Source organism: Typopeltis vanoorti, chromosome 17 (assembly GCF_054136105.1).
Source record: "Typopeltis vanoorti isolate ZY-2024b chromosome 17, IOZ_Tvanoo_1.0, whole genome shotgun sequence".
Classification (NCBI taxonomy): Eukaryota; Metazoa; Arthropoda; class Arachnida; order Uropygi; family Thelyphonidae; genus Typopeltis; species Typopeltis vanoorti.
The window spans coordinates 94,826,932-94,847,984 of record NC_143565.1 but is presented as its reverse complement, the minus strand read 5'-3'; the positions used below and the strand labels follow the sequence as shown (position 1 = coordinate 94,847,984).

The following is a 21,053-nucleotide window of genomic DNA, read 5'->3' as shown; positions in this document are numbered from 1 at the left end:
TACAGCCAGAAATACTTAACCCCCCATAAGAGAGGGTGCTCAACTCTCTCCAATAGGGACAGGAAAAGAAAAGGGAGGAAACACCATACGAATAAATAAAATTAAAAGGAACTTCATTTCTGCAGCTTCGACTTGTCTTTTATCTCGTTCTCCCCAAATCCATGTTGGGTGATCTCAGTTAGAAAAAATTATAGGGACCAGGCTAGAAGAGTCTCAACTGTTGTAAGGAAAACTGTCTGAATATTACAGAAACTGGCTCTGCAAGCTAAAGACAACCCAAAATAATTCTATTGTTAAGCTGCAAGTAAAAGAAAGGAAAAAACTAATAATGCCTTTGATTACCTCATAGAAAGTAGGCGAAGCCGTTTAAGCGCTATCTAACTTTTTGGAGAATAAGTGAAGAGTTGAATCTCCACTGGAAGCCAGTTAGAGGTAGCTGGCCCAAGACTATTACTAACAAAATCTGGCATTCGGTGAAACAAGACAGCTGACAAGTGCCGCCGTCCCGTGGTCCCTAATCCTAACAGCATGCATTTATTCTCTGACATAGTGTGGATTCTACGTCGATTTTCTTGAATTTACGGGACGAAAGACCCGAGTTTTCAGGAGGAAAATGCCGTTTGCCTATGCCAGAGATCGACTAACTCGAGAACCGTTCGAAGAAAGGCTTAGAAAATGTTCTTGTAGTGGGAGACTAGATTTGAACCTAGGTCTTTCTTCATGCGGTCAAGTGCCCTGGGAGTAAAAAGGTCACTTCCACTGAGCTACACAGGCACTGAGTAAAAGAAAGAATGAATATAAAAGAATAAGTCTATGGAATGCAGATGGCATGAGTGTGACAGCTGCAACATTTGTTATTCAACAAATGAGTGACTATTTTGATAAAAACGATCAACCTGATGTATGCAACATTGCTTTCATTGCTACATCCTCACTGTATTGACCTGCACAAACTTATGTTTGCGAGGAGGAATTATTAGGTTTTGCACAAATTGAATAATAAATCTGCAAGACTGATGGGATATCAGTATGGATGTGAGAGTGTTGAGTTGAACTGGCTTTTCCTTTGACCAAGTTATGTAATTTGAGTCTCAGAACAGGAAAGATTCCACAGAAGTGAACACTATGTATGGTAATCCAATTGCACAAGGGTGCTGTGAAGACTAATGAATCCATCTATTGGCCTATCAATATCTATATAATAGGGTGAAGATTTCGGAAAAGGGCTTGCATATTGAAATGGATTGAAGGAGTATCTACACTTTACAAGCATGTGTTTACTAAGTGATATACTTACACTTAAGTCTTAATATTAAGTGCTCTGGGCCCCTCATTGTATGGTGCCCTAAAATTGGCATTAATTTTTCGGGACCCCAGCTAAAGCCTGGTATACCTATTCATAAGTACGGCGCTGCAACGGGAAGGCAATATTTGAGCAAATTACTATCTATTTTAAAGTTATTGTGTTAGATAAGGGAAATGAATACAACATGATACTCGTGGAATTTCTTAAGGCTTTTGAGAGTAACATGGAAGCCTCTTCCAGAAGTTGAAGAATATTGGAAAGGATTATACAATATAAGCGTGGATAAGTCAGTAAATCAGCCACTGATTATCATCGACGGATGATCAGTGGCTGATTCACTGATTGACTGACAGATATCCAAAAGTGGTATATGGCATTTGTATGTCCAAGATTTAAGGTAATCAATAGTGTGCCACGAGGTCCTTTGGTCCATTGTTTTTCAATCTGTACATTAATGAGTTTTGGAAGGATTTGACATGCGATATACTTGAACAACATGCTTGAACAGTATGACATGCGACAACGTGACATGTGACATGTTGTTCAGGTATCACATGCGACATACTTGAACAGCATGCTGGATTCTATGCCATGGTGTCGGTTGGATGGGAAGATTCCGCCGAATCTTTCCCAACCCAACATTCCAGCCTGTTGGAATGTTGGCTTGGGAAAATAAATGTTAGTTCAATGGGTAAATGTAAAGTCATGCACTCTGGCGTGATTAAATATCCAATGTCGTATTATATTGGTGGGATTATGCCAGTGATGTAGCTAGAGCTTTTGCCGCCTGGGGCGGTCCCTGAGTTTTTTGCCCTCTCTCAATACACACCAAAAATACTACAAAAAGTCAAAACGACGTATAGGGAAATAAATTAAAACACTCTGTTTATTTTTGAAGTAAAACTTTAATTTCAACATTCTAAAATGTTACTTTTCTTGCTTTTCTGTTAGCAAAATCGTCGATGACATTAGCGAAGTCTATTTCATAATAATGTACGTAATTCGTAATCAATTTTATTTAGAAAAACTCCTCTTACAATTAACAACACTTACATCAATTGTGAAGAAAATTCGCAGTAGTATTACAATATTTGGAAATGAGTTTTCCAGACTGTATTTTAGAATTAACTGCAAAAGTTCAAAGTGCCACCCGGGGAAGACCGCTCCCTCCACCCCTCCATAACTACGCCTCTGGATTATGCTAGAAGAAACTTATCAGGCTAGGGATCTTGGAGTGTTAGTAGATGTGAAGTTGAAGTTCAGGAGCCATGTAGCAAAGATTGCAAATATAGCTCAAAAGAGAATTGCAATTCCAAAATAAATTTCTACATGTAAAGAAAACAATGACATTTTGTCTATTTACAAGGCCTTGATAAGACCTCACTTGGACTATTGTGCGTAGGTCTGGTCTCCCGTTTTCAACGTTATCTGATACAGTGGAGAGAGTGCAAAAAGCGTGTATTAAAAATGATATCAGGATTGTGGAATAGTGATTATGAAGACTGATCGAGATTTCCTAGACTGCAGACACTAGCAAACAGGAGGAAGAAGGGTGATATGATTGAAACTTTCAAACTTCTGGAAGGCTCATAGAGGATTACAGTGGATGGAATTTTACATTTTATTGTGAGTGGGGAAAGGACGTGAGGGAATTCTTGGAAGTTGAGATGGAAAGCCTTCAAGAAGGGGGTGAGAGCTAAAATTTTCTCTCATAGAGTGGGGCGTGATTGGAATTGATTGTCATTCATGGTTGTGTGTGTAAGTAGTGTGAATATATTCAAGAAGTATGAGAGCTTATATGAGTCCCTGACTCCCTGTCTTAATAATAATAATATTAGTTTAATAATTTTTCTCCTAATATCACTGTATTTGGAGTAGACCCAAGCATGATCTAACAGAATAAAACGCAGCAGATTTTGTCAATAGCTTTTCAGGAATTTTCGTAATACGTTGTCTTAAGACAAAAGAAAAAAAAAAAAAGAGAGAGAGAGAGACAATGATGATCGACTAACTCGGGAACTGGTCCAAAAAAGGATCAGAGTAAATTCTTTTAGTTTATCGACAAGAATTGAACTTTGGTCGCCATTCTTCGGGGAGGGGGGGAGGCGGCGACTTAATCCCGTGGAAGCATAAGCCACTTCACCTGAGACTATTTTATTAAATCAATGATACATATATGCATCACATTAAATAATATTTACAACTATATACAGCTGCTTTTACCCTGAAGAGTATCACTATTTGTTACAAATGGTTTATATGTAAGTTCATTCCTGCTTTCGTATTTCCAATTTTTATTTTTAAAAAATTTATTTTATTATATTTCTTAATATTTAAGACTTATTTCTTATTACATTTGTGATAGGTTTTGGTTTTTCCATACTCATTTCTAAAAAAATACATAATAATTACTTGTACTGAGGAGCTACACAGGATTATATAAAAAAATAATAAATAATAATACAAGGTGTGAAAAGTTCTGATAAACACGTAGAACAAAAAAGATATTAGTCCTCATATTTCATCAAACTGTAATTTTTTTTTCTTTTAGGATGCATCTGAAGAGTTGCTTTGATATCATTTTTGTTCTAAGTGTTTATCGGAAATTTTCAGCCCCTCGTGTGTGGCTTCATTGATTTTTTGCTTGTAACCCCTAACAACAGTATTCCTCTCTCTCTCTCTCGGAGATTTCTATAGCGAACCCCTTCAACAAGCATTATTGAAATATGTTATCACCGACTAAAGTCAAAATTAGTAGGTGATAAAACTTAGTCACACGGAAAACTAGAAAGGAAAAAAAAATCTAAACTATGTAAATTTTGAGGTTTTTTGTAGTGTGTGTTGGGGAAAAGGGGGAAGAAACGCTGCCACTACTTTCGAAATATGTTGTTATGCTGTTGTTGACTGATGCACCTCTCTTTCATTCTAGAGAAATAATAAAACACTAATATTTTCAGTGCTTAGCGTTCATTGTGTCTCAATATTACTTTGTTTTTATTATTTTTAAATTGAAGTTCCTTAATAGGTTAGTGCGCATGATCAATGTTTACTTTCACAGCGGATTGGTGTTGTGGGTGAAGCGAAGTTTATGTTCAATTAAATTCACATTTCGGTTCGGTAGCTAACGTTTTAACCAGTGCTAATTTATTGAAAAATGTGGGTTTACAATACGCAGTTTAACTTCCATTTGATTGAGGTATGAGTCATTTCTCCATTGTATACTCTCTCATATCTTTCAACTTTCAAATGTAGTTTTAAATAATCTCATGTTATATTACATCACATTGGCTAGTGGGGATAATTTATTTCCGTCAACATTTATGATTTACATACCTCGATATCACGAATAATACATATCTCAAACACAACCTACCATAATATTCAAAACGTTGCTGTCTGATACTTTATGAGTTCAGTCCTGCCGTTTGCAACAGCTGTCAGGCCAGTGAACATTTAATCATAAGCAGTCATAAAATGCAATTGCAGAATTCTTGTGAAATAGCCATGTCTTAATAGCATAATAACGAGGCAACTCTTTCCAATGGTTGTATTCTTGTAAGCTGCATTGGATTACTTGTCCAACTAAAAGACAAACACAATTTATCCCCTTCACATAATATCTACTGTATAATATAAAATGATAAGCCTTTTTAGTAACGTTTTTGTGTCACGTTTTTTGTCAAGTTATTTGAAACGTTTTGAAGCTTATGGGGCTACCCTGAGTGTCGAGTCATCATCGGAATTCAAGGAGAACCGGCCTACCAGTCCGGAACTTTGGGGGGGAACCCCCCCTTTCGAGTCTTCAAAATTCGAGTTATCAGAATTCAAAGAAAACCAGCCTACCTGTCCGGAACTCGGGGGGAGTTGGGCGCCGTAGGCGTCAGGGGGCGGAGCCTCCCTAGTCTGTGTGTATATATATCTTTATGTACCTTTGAGTGTATTCACGGCTCTCAGAGAGTAATATATTTTGTTTCTGAGATGTAGTTTATTTGTTACCTTCCCAACAAAGCTTGGAAGTTGATTTATAGCACATTTTATTATTATTATGTGACAGCTTGCAAGGAGTCCAAGATTCATTGAGGGAGGGTACCTACAACCCTCTGTCTCTGTTACTCAATCCACCAAACTGCATCATCTACACCAATGCCATCTACTGTCCACCACCCATTAGTGTTGTATTGTGGCAGTAACGGTTAGATAATCCATCGATTCTGTTGTAGAGAACAATTTTATACATTTTTTAAGCCACTTCAGACCTCTAGTAAGCTGGATTGAGTGTCTCACATTGAGCAATGAAAACGTCATCCACTACCTGAAGGCATTTTCAAACACATGTCACAGTTCAAACAGAGTGGAGGTGCTATACAGTTAGCCAACCAGGCTGTTATATAATTTCTGTAATGAAACATATTATGCTGATAAGTTATGAACCTCTGAGAATATTTTATAATTGTTAGAATTTCTTAAGTACTGTACGAGACCCTTCGACACTTCTGCGCATGCCAGAAGAAGTTGAATCCATTCCGATAATAGGATAATCAATCCGTCTTGTGGGATGATTGTTTATTATTACATGTAGGAAAATTAACTTTTCTTTTATGAACATTGTAGTTTTTAAAGTGGTAACTATGTGGCTTGTATAACAGTTGGAAAATTTTATGTATAAAGCTTGTGATTTTGCATGTTAGTGACCAATTCGTACATCCATTATTTCTTTCTCCACTTCAGGATGAATTGACTCTTCTTGGCAAGTTCCCAGATTTCTGTATTTTATCATTTATTGACACACACTCTCTCTTTTTTTAAGTGTGCAATGGCTATTGTAAATCATGGAGTGAGAAGTGATTTTTTTTTTTTTTTTTCATAGAGAGTTTTTTCCCATCATGGAGTGAGTTGACTAAATGGATAGTAGATGCATCTATGAACTGGTTCAAGGTACTGTTGAATGATTCTTTGTAGGAGATCCTACAAAGAATCTAGTGACCGCATTGAAATATGAGGACAAAACTCCCTGAGTATTATGCTATGCTAAAAGCAATTCGCTACAGAAACTCTACCATAGCGAACTTTTTTTGTGGTCCTGTATTGTGATATGTTTCTAGTCTCCATGAGCTTGCAAGTTTCATTGTAAGAATTCATTGCAGATGTGCTGCATCCTTATATGTTCTGCTATGAATAGAACTTTCATCTTTCCTTGAATGATAAATGCACGTAAACACAAAAAATTCAGTCTTATGTCACAAGTATCCTTAAAACAGCAAATTCATCTTTCCTTGTCATTCTTGTCAGCATCTTGTAACAACTTTTTTACAGTGCCTCTTTGCCTAATTTCACTATTCATTCATTTCACTCTTCCAATTCTATAAAAAAAGAATAAAAATCCAACCAAGAAAAGCTGCAACAAAAAGACATTAATAATCCTTACAAAAAAAAAAGTTTCATATTCAGTTTACTACCATTTGCTGCCTCAAAAGCAATATAAACAATGTGTATCACCAACAGTCATTAAAACCACCTGAGATGTATAATAGAACCTCACCTGGTGACCTCAACAATGATTCTTCATCTCAACTGTCCAGACTACATCTTAAACAGTCCCTTCTGCCATGAGTGTGGCACTTGTACCTTTATCAGAACTGACATTGCCAGAGAATGCAAAACCTTGAATCCTCCTATTTGATTTGCTTTGGCTCAAAATTTCCTGCTTATCCATGTTGTATACATTTGCTGTCTCTGTTGCTATCAGTGGTAGCAAAATTTCTTACCACTATTCTGATGATAGAGATATCCAGATTCTGAAAACTAGTCTGGCACTTCTAGTTCCTATCCCTAAAGCTTGATATTCTGCTATTGAAATACCCAAATAACAAGATTGTGTTTCTTGGGGGACTTCATTGTCTATACTTTAAATTCACTTCCCTCCTCCAGTTTCAATGATCAGCAGGCAGAGATGCTGAGGTATTTATTATTAACAGTGGCCCAACAGAGATAGTCCATCTTCCCAATACCTTTGACCTCTTCCCAACAAGCTCCCTTTCAAGATTCCAGATATATCATGGATGTCATTTCTCATCTTCGTAAATCAGACCATAACCTTGATCGATGTTTCTGTCATTTAAGAACATCTGTACACCCAGCTGTGCTCAGTCTTGTGTCCTCTAACATTACAAGGATGCCGAATGGAATAACTTCCATGATATTTGCTTCTTCTTTCCGTGATCTGATTACCATTTCAGCCCTTCTGATCCAAACACCCATCCAGACCAAATAACAGAAATAATGCAGACAGAATGAAGGCCTTCACTCTACCCCAAATACCCGATTACAAAAAAAAAAAAAAAAAAAAATGCAGCATATCACAAATGGCTTGAGGCTAAAACTTCATCACAACAGTCTACAGTGCATCTTGTCACAATTGCAAAAAAATCATCAGTAAATCTAAATCAGAGTTTGAAAGGACCAAATGCCACAAACTTGCCTCCTATTCTAATTAGCAGTTGAGCCTTCTTGTTCTTATTCAAGGCCACCTAGTACAACTTCTGCCAGTCCACATCATAGCAGTCACAATGCAGACCTGATCACCGACTTTTGGACTTAGGCCATGGAAAGGTCTAGGGAAACTCGTGTGGTATCTCAACATTTCTAAGGCATTTGATCAGGTCTGGTAATTGAATTAAAAAATTCAATTACCTAGTTGATCACAGACAGGTTAAATTATAAAGAAACTATAAAACATGGAATAAATCTAGTGTGGTCTACTATTACCAAAATTACAATACATGGAAACTTGTCCCCCCCCCTTCTCTCTCTCTCATACTTAAACTACAGTACATAGCTCATTGGCACTCTTCGTAGTTTTTTTATGGTGCAGAGACTTGAGTTATCAAAAAGAAGAAAGAACAAAACTTGACAGGCTTTTGAAAACAAGTGCTTAAGGAAAATAAATAAAACAGCGTGGAAACTGAAATGAAAATCATTCAAGAGATCAGAGAAGAGAGTTACATGACTATACTTCATTAACAAGAATCAAAGAAAAAAAAGTTAGTGGTATCGTCAGCTTGCCTACTAAAAGATTTCCTCACATTCTTCAAAATGGAAGAGTAGAAATATATACTGGGAAGGCTTGGAAAAAAATGGATAGAAAACGTTAAGAGTATAAATTTCTGAACTCTGACAGAGGTTTAAATAAATTGACTGCTGACAGATTGGATTTTACAGCTATTATTTGTAGTAGCTTTTCAACCCATCCTTAGGAGGATGAATCTGGAACCCTGCTCTTAGAGACCAATCCTGGTGAATTTTTCAAAGCCCTTCAGGCTTTCAGTACGGAGCGGTGATCTCACACTGGCAATCTGAAATTCCTATCCCACCTAAAGATTAAAAATATCCATGTCTACAGCAGGATTCAGATTCACAGCCTGTTGGTGGAGAACTGCTCTGTCACCGAGGTCATTTACACCATATTGCCAGCAAAGGTTGGTCGATTGGTAGAGCCTCTGCTACTAATGACTCACGCAAAAAGTTAAGCAAGTTTGAGCATGGTTAGTAGTTGGAAGGAGATCAATCATTCGATGCTGTCGGCACACTCTCCCTCGATGAGTCTTTGGACTCCCTGGAGGTGTCACATAATAATATTGAAACAAGTGTTGGGTCAGCCCTTGTTTTAGAATTAAAAAAAAAACAATATTAATATAATATAGGTTTAGAACCTTTCATGAGTGGAATTCAAAAGATATATTATAGAAGTAAAACTGCTCCTTTATTACAGTTTTATAGAGCAGATCCATGTCTCTCTTAAAACGATAATGTACCTTGCCATAATGTAGGTGCCGTTATAATGTGGTTTAAAGGAAAAGATATGGGAAAAACTTGACTATCTGCCCAAAGTATTGATTTTACATCAGAAATCAAGACTTTGGGATGAACTGAATCTTTGATAAAGTCTAGTCCATTACATCCAATAATAGTACATGGCCTAATGCCTATCATATCATGGGGTTTATCAGAAAAGGTTAATGTTAACATGACCGAATGAATGCTTGCCTACAATTGAAGTGTGTGCATCCCTCCCCCTCCGAAACAGTGGGACAACATTGTTTCGGGGGTGGGGGTCATGGAAAACTACGTTATTTCAATATAGTTTTCCATGAAAGCTGATTCCCCCCCCCCCCCCCAAACACACATTAAAGTACTTGAAAAAATTTTCAAGTTTCATCTGAAAACAAATTAACTTATTAAACATCAGGCATTATTAACTTAGGCTTACAGAAGTTTTAAATTTTCAAAACCAGGTACATACACACATGTAATGTAATGTGCTACATGCAGGGCAAATGTAATCTGAGCAGCTAAACAATGCCTAGGAGCATCAGGTTTGCATGGTGACAAAACACCATTTTTTTTTTGTTTTTAATTTTACATATTTTCTTGAATTCAGGGGCAGCAAAATAATGCTTGCCTAGAGGCTGCATATACCTTAACAGTGATCTTAGCTATATGATGTAATACTTTATGCAAATTTATAAAAATTAATCGGCAAAAATTTTGAAGCACTTCATGCAAGCAAAAGATTTCAGGTGGGGGAACATGAAATAGTTACCAATGTTTTTACACAATTTTTCGGTGTGTGTGTGTGGGCTGAATTCATGAGAATATTGCTAAGAATAAATGTTGTGTTAATTTGGTGTCATTGGCAACGTGTGAGGTGCACAATATTTAAGGTTTCTTATAAATAGTTGATTATTGCACATTATTATTTAAAATATCAAAAATATAAACACTAACATAGAATTTAACATTACTCTCTCTCTCCAGCAATGCATAATTACAATATTTGTAAATGCACAAAAATAGTACCTTAAACTTTAAATCATTCATGTCTGTCTCTATGCAGCTACCCCCCCCCCATGTATTGTATGTAAAATTTTGGACACGTTAAATCAGTATTGAGCTTACATAAAAGTTAAACAGGAACTGTGCTTTAGTCTATTGATTAACCACCTTAACGGCCATTATGGATCAAATACGCATCGTCATATGCTTCATATCCATCACATATCTCAATGTAATATCGATGGTATTACAATTTTAATATGCACTTTGCGTCCATGGTAACTTTGACGTCTATAGACTTCTTGGCCGGTAGCGTGGTTAAATGTTCTTTATAGTGGCATGTTTTCTACTGTGAGCAGTGGAGCTTGATTTGAACTCTGGTCTTTCCAACTAAAGTTTTCATCATGTCTGGGACATGAAAAAATTTATTATAACATTTCATCTGAGAGGAGTTAGTCTCATAAAGGAGGTAGAAGGATTTTGTCTCCTGGAAAGAAACTTGGATTTTTCATTTTCCACAAAACAGGCAAACCTTCCCGTTAAATTAACAACTTAAAACCCCAGAAAAAGATTATAAAATTGGACCAAAATATGAGCAACAAAATTATCATCCATGGAGTCTCAAGACTCATTACACAGGGACACTTCACTGCATGCTTATTAAATACTTCTTAATCCCACTTTTAGCCACTCAGTATGACATCAACCTACTGCACAAATGTATTTTTGTGTGCTGATTGCATGCAATCAGCACAGTTATGTGGGAGGAAAGAGCCTGCTACTTTAGTATGAGACTGACTAGCTCACCTTCAGTTAGGAGAGAGAGAAAGTTATAAAGGTGCTGTGTACCCTAGACAGGATTTGAATCCAGGTCATTTTTAATCAATGGTTTGTTTGTTTGTAATTATGACCAAACCTGTATATGAGGCAAGAGTATTATTTTGTTAATTGTATGCATTGTCAGGACTGAATTTCTGAGAATTAACTCTTTCATCCCATATGAGATTGGCTAGCTTCACTAGTTTGTAAGGTCTTTTCAACTGAAACAAACTTCATGCCTATACTCAGGTTCAAATCTAGGTCTCTCCATTAAACACGCCATTGTCATTACCAACTACAGATGCCCTAAGGTTTTTTATTTTTTATTATTTTTTTAAAAAAAGTAGTTTTGTTAATATAACTACCTTTTCCAGTTAAAGCTTATTCTTGCAATCTTGGGTACATAGGGCATGCTCGTGTATTTTTGTTTCATTTTTTTTTTTTTTGGAAATATCACACATGAAGTTCATAAATCTGCAGTACAGTATTGTCATGTAAATTTTGCTTTAGAGGGTAGGATTCAAATCTGCATGTTAGAAAATGGAGTGTAATTTGTTTATTAACCACCCACCTGACCACACAGATAAAATATATATATATATATAAATATATATATATATATAAATATTTTTTGTATATATTATTTATAATATTCAAAGGTTATATTGAATTCAATAGACACTTCACATCCATGTAATTATGGACATATATATGTCAAGGACGGTGGTTAAAGCAACCAACTAGAGAGCTAGTAATTAGTGCAGCTGATTATATAACATTTTAGATTTAAGAGTTGATCTTTAATACATTGACAAATATCTTAATTAGTTGTTTTGTTTGGAAGGAAGTTTTTCTCTCCACCAACATTTGGAGGGGGGGCACCACATTGGCTCATGATTTCTTATTAGCTAAACTTATTATTTTTATATATCTGACCCACACACATGAAAGGTTTCAGGACCTGTAGCATATCACTGCCATGTGTGGGCAAAAGGATAGCAAGAAAGGAGAATCTCTTCACTTTTTTTTTTGTACAGCTGAGGGTTGTATCCTTTGGGGAAGGCAGAGTTTAGAGACCATTCCACAGAACAGAAGTACACAGAATAAAAGAAGAGGCAGAGAAGTTAGTTCTGTTAAGCTGGACTGTAAATAGGTGTTAGCTAGCGGTTACTCTGGTTCATACAGCAGGGAACAAATTAATCTGATCACTCACATTTTAATGAAAAATTTTTATTTTGCAAGAAAATAAGCACAAAAATGAAACTCCAACTTTACCTAATAATTTAAATGTGATCCTATGTTCCTAATAAGTTCATTAATTTGCCTAGGCATGGATTCTACTAATGTAGAACACATTTTTCTTATTTCTTCATCTTGAAACCATACTTTTATAATGGATTATTAAATTAAGTTATCCTTTGTATCACAATTTAATTTTCCAAGTCTTTTTTACTATGGCCCACAAATTTTCTGTTGGGTTAATGTCTGGCTACAGAAACAATTGGATGTTGTGATTTTTAATGAACTCTTTCACTTTTTTTGAAGTATGGCATGTAGCGAAATCCCATTGGAAGATGAGTTGTTTGTCTTTCTAGATCTGTGTGACCACTCTTTTCTCCAATATTTTTATGTATTGGTCACTTGTCATCATACCGTCAACAGGCTCAAGTGATCCTGGACCATCATGTGTAAAACAACACCAGATCATCTTTTTGGCTGAGTGTTTAAGAGCTTGTTGAAGATGGGCGGTAGAAGAGAAGTCTTCTCAGCTGCTGATTTTTTATTATTATTATTACGGGCAACTCCAAGGAGTCGAAAGACTCATCGAGGGAGGCCCTAACAGCATGTCAAGAACAACTATTCGTCTTTCACACAGTATCTATCATACCTCGCCTTAAACTCATTCACGGTCATAGCACCCACAACAGACTGTGGCAGCTTATTCCACTTATTTACCACTCTCTAAATAAATAACCTAGCTCTAACACCCCTGTTAACACATTTTTGCCCAGCTTCCATGTATGGCCCCTAATCCTCCCACCACCAGCCCTATTCTCAAAAATATCTTCTGGATTAATCTTATAGAAACCCTTCAGTAATTTGAATGAGATATTCAAATTACTAAATCATATCACCCCTTTTCCACCTATCAATCAATTTTTGCAAACCACAAATCTTCAGTCTGTTCTCATAAGGTTCATTCCACAGACCCGCCACCATTTTGGTCACACGTCTCTGGTTCCTCTCCACCTCTTCCCCATCAAGAAGAAACCCTGGCGCCCATATCCGGGCACAGTAGTCCAGATGGGGTCTTATCAGGGCTGGATATAGAGGAACAATAACTTGTTTGTCTCTGCTCGTTAAAGTATTTTTCAGTAACCAAGTGATTTGATGAGCTGTTTTAGCCACTCTTGCAATGTGCCCCCTAAACTTCAACTCCCTATCCACCAACACTCCCAAATCCCTGGCCTCATCAATCTCTTGGAGTACGGTTCCACCAATGTGATATACTGCTGCTAATCTTTTCACTCCAAAATGCATAACCTTACACTTTGCCACATTAAACTGACATCCATTTTCCTTAGCCCAGTCCTCCAAACTATCCAAATCATCCTGCAAAAGTTTGACATCCTGTGCACTCACAATTGTTCTACCCAACTTTGCATCATCAGCAAACAAGTGAACACTTCCTCTCAGATCCTTTCCTATATCGTTAATGAACAAATTGAAAAGTAGTGGTCCAAGAACAGAACCCAGCAGCACAGCACTAGTCACAAGCCGTCTTTTGGACTCAACTCCTGAATAAACCACTCTCTGGTATCTCTCCATCAACCACCCTCCTATCCATCTCAACAACCCTATATCCATCCCCATCTGCTCCAGTTTACTGATTAGAGTTCCATGTGGTATCCTATCAAAGGCATTGGCAAGGTCCAGTAGAATCACTGAAAACCCATTACCCTTATCCAATTCACTCGTTACTGTGTTATAAAACGTGAGCAAATTTCTGAGGCATGATCTACCCTTCACAAAACCATGTTGTCCCCCCCATACAGTATCCCATTTTCATCTATCCAATCCTGTATTCTTCTCTTGACTAGTTTCTCCAAGACCTTGACAACGATTCCTGATATGCTAATCGGTCGGTAATTTACAACAGCAGTCTTGGAACCTCCTTTATGCAGTGTAACTATTTTCCCCCTCTTCCCCCCCTCGGGACTAACCCAGACCCGAGACTCAGATTAAACAGAATGGTTAAGGGTTCTGACAATTCTTTAGCCGCTTCACGTACGACACGAGCTGGTATACCATCCAATTCCACAGATGTATTGACATTGAGGTTTTGCAATAGACTACTCACCTCCACCTCATTCACCACAATTCCCATATAAACTTTTGGTTCATTCATTTCTGCAATGTCACCACCTGGATGACATACCCTTGCAAAGTGCTTGCTCAGTAATTCAACTATATCAACTGATTCAGTTACCTCCCTACCATCGCCATTCTTTAAAATCATTCTACCATATACATTTTTTCTTCTACTTGCAATATATCAAAAAAACTGTTTAGGATTGTCTTTAGCCTGCATGGCCAATGTTCTTTCGTAATCCTTTTTTGCTTTTCTTACCACACTCGTTACCCTTCTAGCCTGGGCTTTATACTGTTCATGTGTCTGCCGGTCACCTTTCTCCTTAAATTCCCTCCATAGTTGTTTGTTTTTTTGCAGCTCAAGATTAATGGTGTTATTCATTCATTTAACTCCTACTGGATTTGTTATTCGGACTCTCGGACTTCATTTGTGAACATAGGGTATTCGCTCTCCTTGGACAAAGAAATGGCTCTCATCTGAGAATATGACCTTCTTCCACTTGTCTCAACAGTTCAGTTTTTTACACTTTTGCCCACTTTAGTCTCTCTTTCTGCATAGCTTTTTTCAACAGTAATTTATTATTATTATTATTTTATTTTTTGGTGTGTAGGCAGTTCTCCCTGCTTCCAACAATCTTTGATGGACTGTGATGTCAGAAACATTAATCCCACTAGTTGCGAGTCTCTATGTAAGTCTACATCAGACAATCTTGGATTTATTTCCTAACTAGTAAACAATCTTGAGTAAGTTAGCTTTTCTTTTTTGTCCACATTTTCCTTTTCTGTCTGTAGAAAAGATACTGTCTTCCTAAACTGCTTTAAATCACATTAACATTAGCCAAATCAACTCATTGCCAATTTATCTTTGAATCATGAATGTGTGCTGAGAAAGAGTACATATTTTTGAACGCTTTCTAGGAGATGGAAATCCATTTTATAGCTACACAAAATGAATAAAACACTATGAATGTCAACTTGTTTACGCTATTAGAAACTATTAATAGGCATCATAGAGGCAATTAAAACATGCGGCACTCAACCAAAATAGTGAACTAAAACCAAAACCAAAATTATTGTGAACTGAAATGAAAATCAAACCAAAACCTTGATGAAAATTCTGCTTGTTTGAATTGTGATCCAGTTATAGAGGATAGAAGGCAGACCATAGAATGGCATTTTGCTTAGTAAGCACCTGTGCGAAACCTGATCAAATGTTTTTGAGATGTCGACGTGTGCGTTTCTCTAAATTTTTCCATGGCTTGAGTCCAGAGGTAGATGGTGAAGGCTAGATCAGCTCTAGATCGAGAGCTGTGAAATCCATTTTGCTGGTCAGTGATTAGTTGGTGGGTCTCCAGGTGGTGCAGAAGTAGACTGTTGATAACCTCCATAGTTTTAGAGAGAACAAACATGAGAGCAATTGGACTGTAATTTGTTGCCTGACTTTTATCCCCTTTCTATGGAATGCAATGGATGTGGACCTATTTCCCTGCTGTAGTGCAGATGTCAGTTGAATAGGATAGATTGAACAGGAGATACAGGATAGATGTTTTGGATTAGTTTGTGTTCAGGTTGTTAAGGATTTTTCGAATTTCTTTTTACCTTAAGACTATGGGTAACATAGAGTGAACAGTTCTTGGTAAGCTTGGGGAGGGGAACTATGCCTTGGTCATAATTGCAGGAATTGGAAGAGAAGAGTGATACCAATAAGTTGGCCTTGTCTTTGGATGAGGTGACTATAGTGCCATCTGGATGTGAGAGTGGAGGAAACATGAGTAACAAAATTTTTCATCCAGTGGCCTTGTCAAGGGACCAAAAGGCATGCCTGCCATTTGGTCATGAAGTGCGTTTGTAGCATTTTCTCCTTTCAAAGTCTGATTTGGATTTGTTGATGGTACTTTTACAGCTCTTGGCAGTGCAATGTAAGCAGAGTGAGCACCTGGAGTTTTGGTCTTGAGCCACTTGTGATATGCTGAGTTTGCTTCTGTACTGCATTGTCATACTTTTTTGAGAACCAAGGCATAGATGTTCGCATGGTATTTTGAGTGGAATGAAGGCCTTCATTTCTGTAAGGAGGATTTCTTTTATTAAATTTGAGCAGGTGTTTGGATTGAGAAAATTAAGTGATAGTTGGATCATGGGAAGGAGGAGTTGAAGTCGCAGAGTCCTTGTGTGCCAAAGGACACAAGACTGGGAACTGTTGGGTGAAGGAAATGCCATTGCAAAGGAGACTTATGAAGTTGTGGTCTGAGTTACCAAGAGGACAGCTGACATCCACAGCATATTTGGACTAAGAAGAGATGTGTGTTGGAAGATTGGAGGGTATCGTTAGGTATTCTGGTAGGGAGATTGACGATCTCTGGTAGGCCATGGCTAATTGCATATACCTTGGCATTCCTGCCTGCTTATACAGTGAAACTGGAGAATCTAAATTTGAGTTGTGGATGTTTAAGTCCCCTAAGAAGGATGACTTCATTATTAGAACGTTTGACTGCAGAAAATCGAGCTCTAGAGAGCTGAACAGGGCAGAGTGGTTATTGGAGTTTGGGGAGTAATAAAGACAGCAAATGAAAGTGAGAGGTTGGTTTGGTAAGGGAATGTTGAGATGTCAATCAAACAGAGAGGATTCGAGATTTTGCAATTGGACAGAATTCACAACTTCCATCCTTGTGGTAGAAGGAACTGTGTAATGTTGTAGTTTGGACAGTTGAGGTGGACGGTTGTTGTTGAGGTTGACAGCTGGAATTCTATTGGGTTGGCAAATAAGTTCGTTTGGCTTTTCAGAGTGGAATGAAACAATTTATTTAATATATATAATACATACTAGTCAGTTATATATTGACCCTCTTTATCAATGACCTCTTGTCATCTGTCCACCAACTTCATTATGCCGCGTTCATAAAATTCCTGAGGTTTACTGGCGAAAAACTGATCCAGGCGTCTTTTGACAGTCTCCTCATTAGCGAAGGTTTTCCCTTTCAGAGAATTCCGCAATGATCAGAATAAGTGGTAATCGGAAGGTGCAAGGTCTGGTGAATATGGAGGATGTGGCAGAAATCCCAGCCAAGATGTAACAATTTATTCTGGGTTGTTAACGATGTGTGGGGTCTGCCGTTGTCATGGTGAATGACAACTCCTTTCCAATTTGCCAATTCAGGACGTTTTGTGCTAATTGCACGGGCCAGTCGCGTTAACTGTGAGCAATAGACAGTTGAATCAATCCTTCTGCCTGATGGTAACACCTCGTAGTGGACAACACCTTTATAATGCCACCACATAGAGAGCATGATCGTCTTTGGGTGCAATCCCACTTTCGAGGTTGTTTGCGGCGGTTCGCTCTTGTGCCCCCATGATCTTTTACGTATCACGTTATCGTACACGACCCATTTTTCATCTCCCGTAATCATCTGCTTCAAAAAATGGGTCGCAAACCACGTTTTCTTGGCAACGTCGCAGCGATGGATATGCGAGCAGTCATATTGGCCTCATTCAATTCATGCGCCACCCAAACATTGAGTTTTGAAACATATCCCTCCCTTTGAAAGATAAAGAGCCAAGAGGCTATTTTTCCGGCAGCGTAAATTAAGTTAAGGGGATAATAAATCCCTCATTATTTTAAAGCCAGATACGAAACTCGGAGATCGAAATCTATGATTTCAATAGATCTTTTATCATAGTAATAATAATATATGGGTACACCGGTCTGGCAATTCGTTAGTAGGGGTATATGTAAGTTCAGTTCACTTAAACCTTGATATTCCAGGTCTACCTACTCGCTGATGAGACCTCAATAAAGGTTGAAACCGATCTAGGTAGTGACCTCTCCTCATAATGTAAAACAGTAATACATCTCCTAGGAGCTGTGTTTTACATTATGAGAAAATATTAAGGATAGTGATGGAGCTTGCACCACCTTTGCAACGAGTTGCCCTAGTGTTGTACTACCCAGACGCTTGGACTCGCCGATAGTTCTTTGGCATGAAACTATTAGATTTCAATTTCCGAGTTTCGTATCTGGCTTTAAAATAATGAGGGATTTATTATCCCCTTAACTTAATTTACGCCGCCAGAAAAATAGCCTCTTGGCTCTTTATCGTAATAATAATTATTATTATTACGGGCAACTCCAAGGAGTCCTTAGACTCATCAAGGTAGGCCCTAAACATCATGTCAACAACTATTCAGCTTCCACACAGTATCTATCATACCTTGCCTTGAACCCACTCACAGTCATGCCACCCAGAACAGACTCTGGCAACTTATTCCACTCATTCACCACTCTCCATGCAAAAAACCTAGTTCTAGCACATTTGCTAATCACACTCTTGCCCAGTTTCCATGGATGGCCCCTAGTCCTCCCACCACCAGACCTGTTCTGAAAAATATCCTCTGAATTAATCTTATAGAAACCCAATCCTTCAGTAATTCGAATGTCTCAATCATATCACCCCTCTTCCGCCTATCAACCAATGTCTGCAACCCACAAATCTTCAACCTGTTCTTATAAGGTTCATGCCATAGACCTGCTATCATCTTGGTCACTTGCCTCTGGATATATTAATAATAATAATTATTATTATTCTCTGGAATGACTTCTAATGGGACTATATTGATCAAGTACATATAATAAACAACTATGTTATACCAGCTAGTTTCACCAACTAAGGCTGTTGGCATCTTAAGGGTACATAACATTATTATTATGATAATAATAATAATCATAATAATAAACATATAAGGGGAAGACTGTTCCACAACACAGCAGTAGGAGGGATGAAGGAACATGAAAAGAAATTTGTTCTGTGAATTTCAAGGTATACTGTGAAGGGATGCTGGATGGCAGCTGCATGTGTTTCCAACAGAACACATGCAGCTGCCACGCAATCAGTAATTCCCACACTCAGTACTATTTTAGATGAACATCATCAAATTCCTGACATGTACCTTCAAGGGCTGTATAGGATATGATAGTACTAATCTTTCTTCTCCCATTCTGTTTAAGTGACCATTTCACCTGAGATTAGCTCTACTAACACACTCCTGGATGCTAACAATGTCGAGTTCTTTCTTAATATCCTCGTTTTAATATGATATTGCCATTGATGTCTGTTCATATCTCTAATCTTTCTCAGGACTCTCACATCTGTGGTCTCTAGTCTTTGGTGAAATGTTTTATTTCTTTCCCAGCAGTACCCCCCCCCCCCAATTCATTTGACCCTGTAGTGCACTCGGGGTTTAATCTAGGTGGGGGGGGGGGTACCGAGTTGATTAGACAATTTCAGAATACACACACTACGCATCGCATACGACCTATGACCAAGCATCTGCAATAATCACTGATTCACGAGTAGTATATAGACGGCACAAATTCAAATTTAAAAAAATTAATTTTATTCATTAGGAAAAGATTTTTCGAAAATTTTCTAGTGTTTTTTCCTTTTTCTTTAGGGGGTGGGGGCAAGGCCCCCTTGCCACCCGCCTCTGGGTGCGCAACTGATTTGAACACCGCCTTGTATACAGCTAATTTAGTGTTTTGACTAATTTCTCTCTTATTTCATACAAATTGATTCATCTGACTTCCTAGAATACCAATTTTGTTAATTCTGTTGTCTATTTCCATATTTAATTTACCATCTTCACTAAGAATCGTGCCTAAGTAGCTGAAATATTTTACTTGTTCTATAGGTTCCCCATTCACAATACAGTTGATATTTTCAGTGCTTCTGCCTATTTTCACTGTCTTTGTTTTGTTATTGCTGACCTTTGTATCAAATCTGTTACAACAGTTATTCAGTTTAGTCAGGGAATCTTGCAGACTTCAACTTGATTTATTTAGAAATATAAGATCACCTGCATAAAGTAAAGAACTGACATTAACATCTCCAATTTTGATGTCAGGTTTAATACAAATTTCCTTCATAATGTGATCCATATAGATAATGAATAACAGAATGGATAATGTACCTTGTCTGAGACGATTTAACATAAAATCATCTTCCTGTACTTCCTTCAATTCTAACTGCTTACAACTCAAATAAAGACTTAGTATTTCTTGATATAATGCCCCATTAACACCATATCATATGCCTTTTTCAGATCTACAAAAATAAATACAGATTTTTGTTAGATTCCCATGATTTGTCAGCTATTTGTTATAAAGTGAAAATCTGATCCTTGTTCTTCACCAAGCTTTTCTTCCACAATTCTTCTCAACCGTTTCTCAAGTATACTTCATAAATCTTACCAGGAACACTCAGTAGAGAAATACCTCTGTAATTCCGACATTCAGTTTTATTTCCCTTTTTATATATGAGTACTTATGAGAGCTCTACTCCAATTATCTGGAATTTGTCCCTCTGTCCAGTCCTTCTGAACTATGCAGTGCAGCCACTGTAAGACTTTTATACCTCCATACCTGAGTATTTCTGGTCAAATATCATCTACTCCAGCTGCCTTTCCACATTTCAGGCTTTTGATGGCTGTTCTACTTCAAGTATCAATATGTATTCCTGATTGCATGCCTGGTCAATGTTTTTTACCACTGTGCAGTCACTGATTGTTTCATTTACCAATTTTTCAAAGTAATTACTCCATACATCAAGGATATCTTTTTCTCCTGTTTTCATGTCACCTTTATCATCTCTAATTCCTTTTACAATACTCTTTCCTCCATTTCTGAGCTTTTTCAACAGCCTTCAGAATATTTTGCCACCTTCTTGGTATTTAC

General features: G+C 37.5%; 1 protein-coding gene across 3 annotated transcripts in view; it reads left to right on the top strand.

Annotated features, from left to right (window-relative positions):
• The first annotated feature begins 3,481 nt into the window (after positions 1 to 3,481).
• Lpin (phosphatidate phosphatase LPIN) overlaps positions 3,482 to 21,053 on the top strand; it is a 443,299-nt gene continuing 425,727 nt past the window's right edge. For 2 of the 3 annotated variants that reach the window (XM_090407133.1, XM_090407129.1), the window contains exon 1: positions 4,367 to 4,502. The gene's annotated coding sequence lies outside the window, so the exon portion shown is untranslated. Of the gene's footprint in view, positions 3,568 to 4,366; positions 4,503 to 21,053 lie in introns of those variants that run through there. The other variant, XM_090407132.1, reaches the window with a different exon arrangement.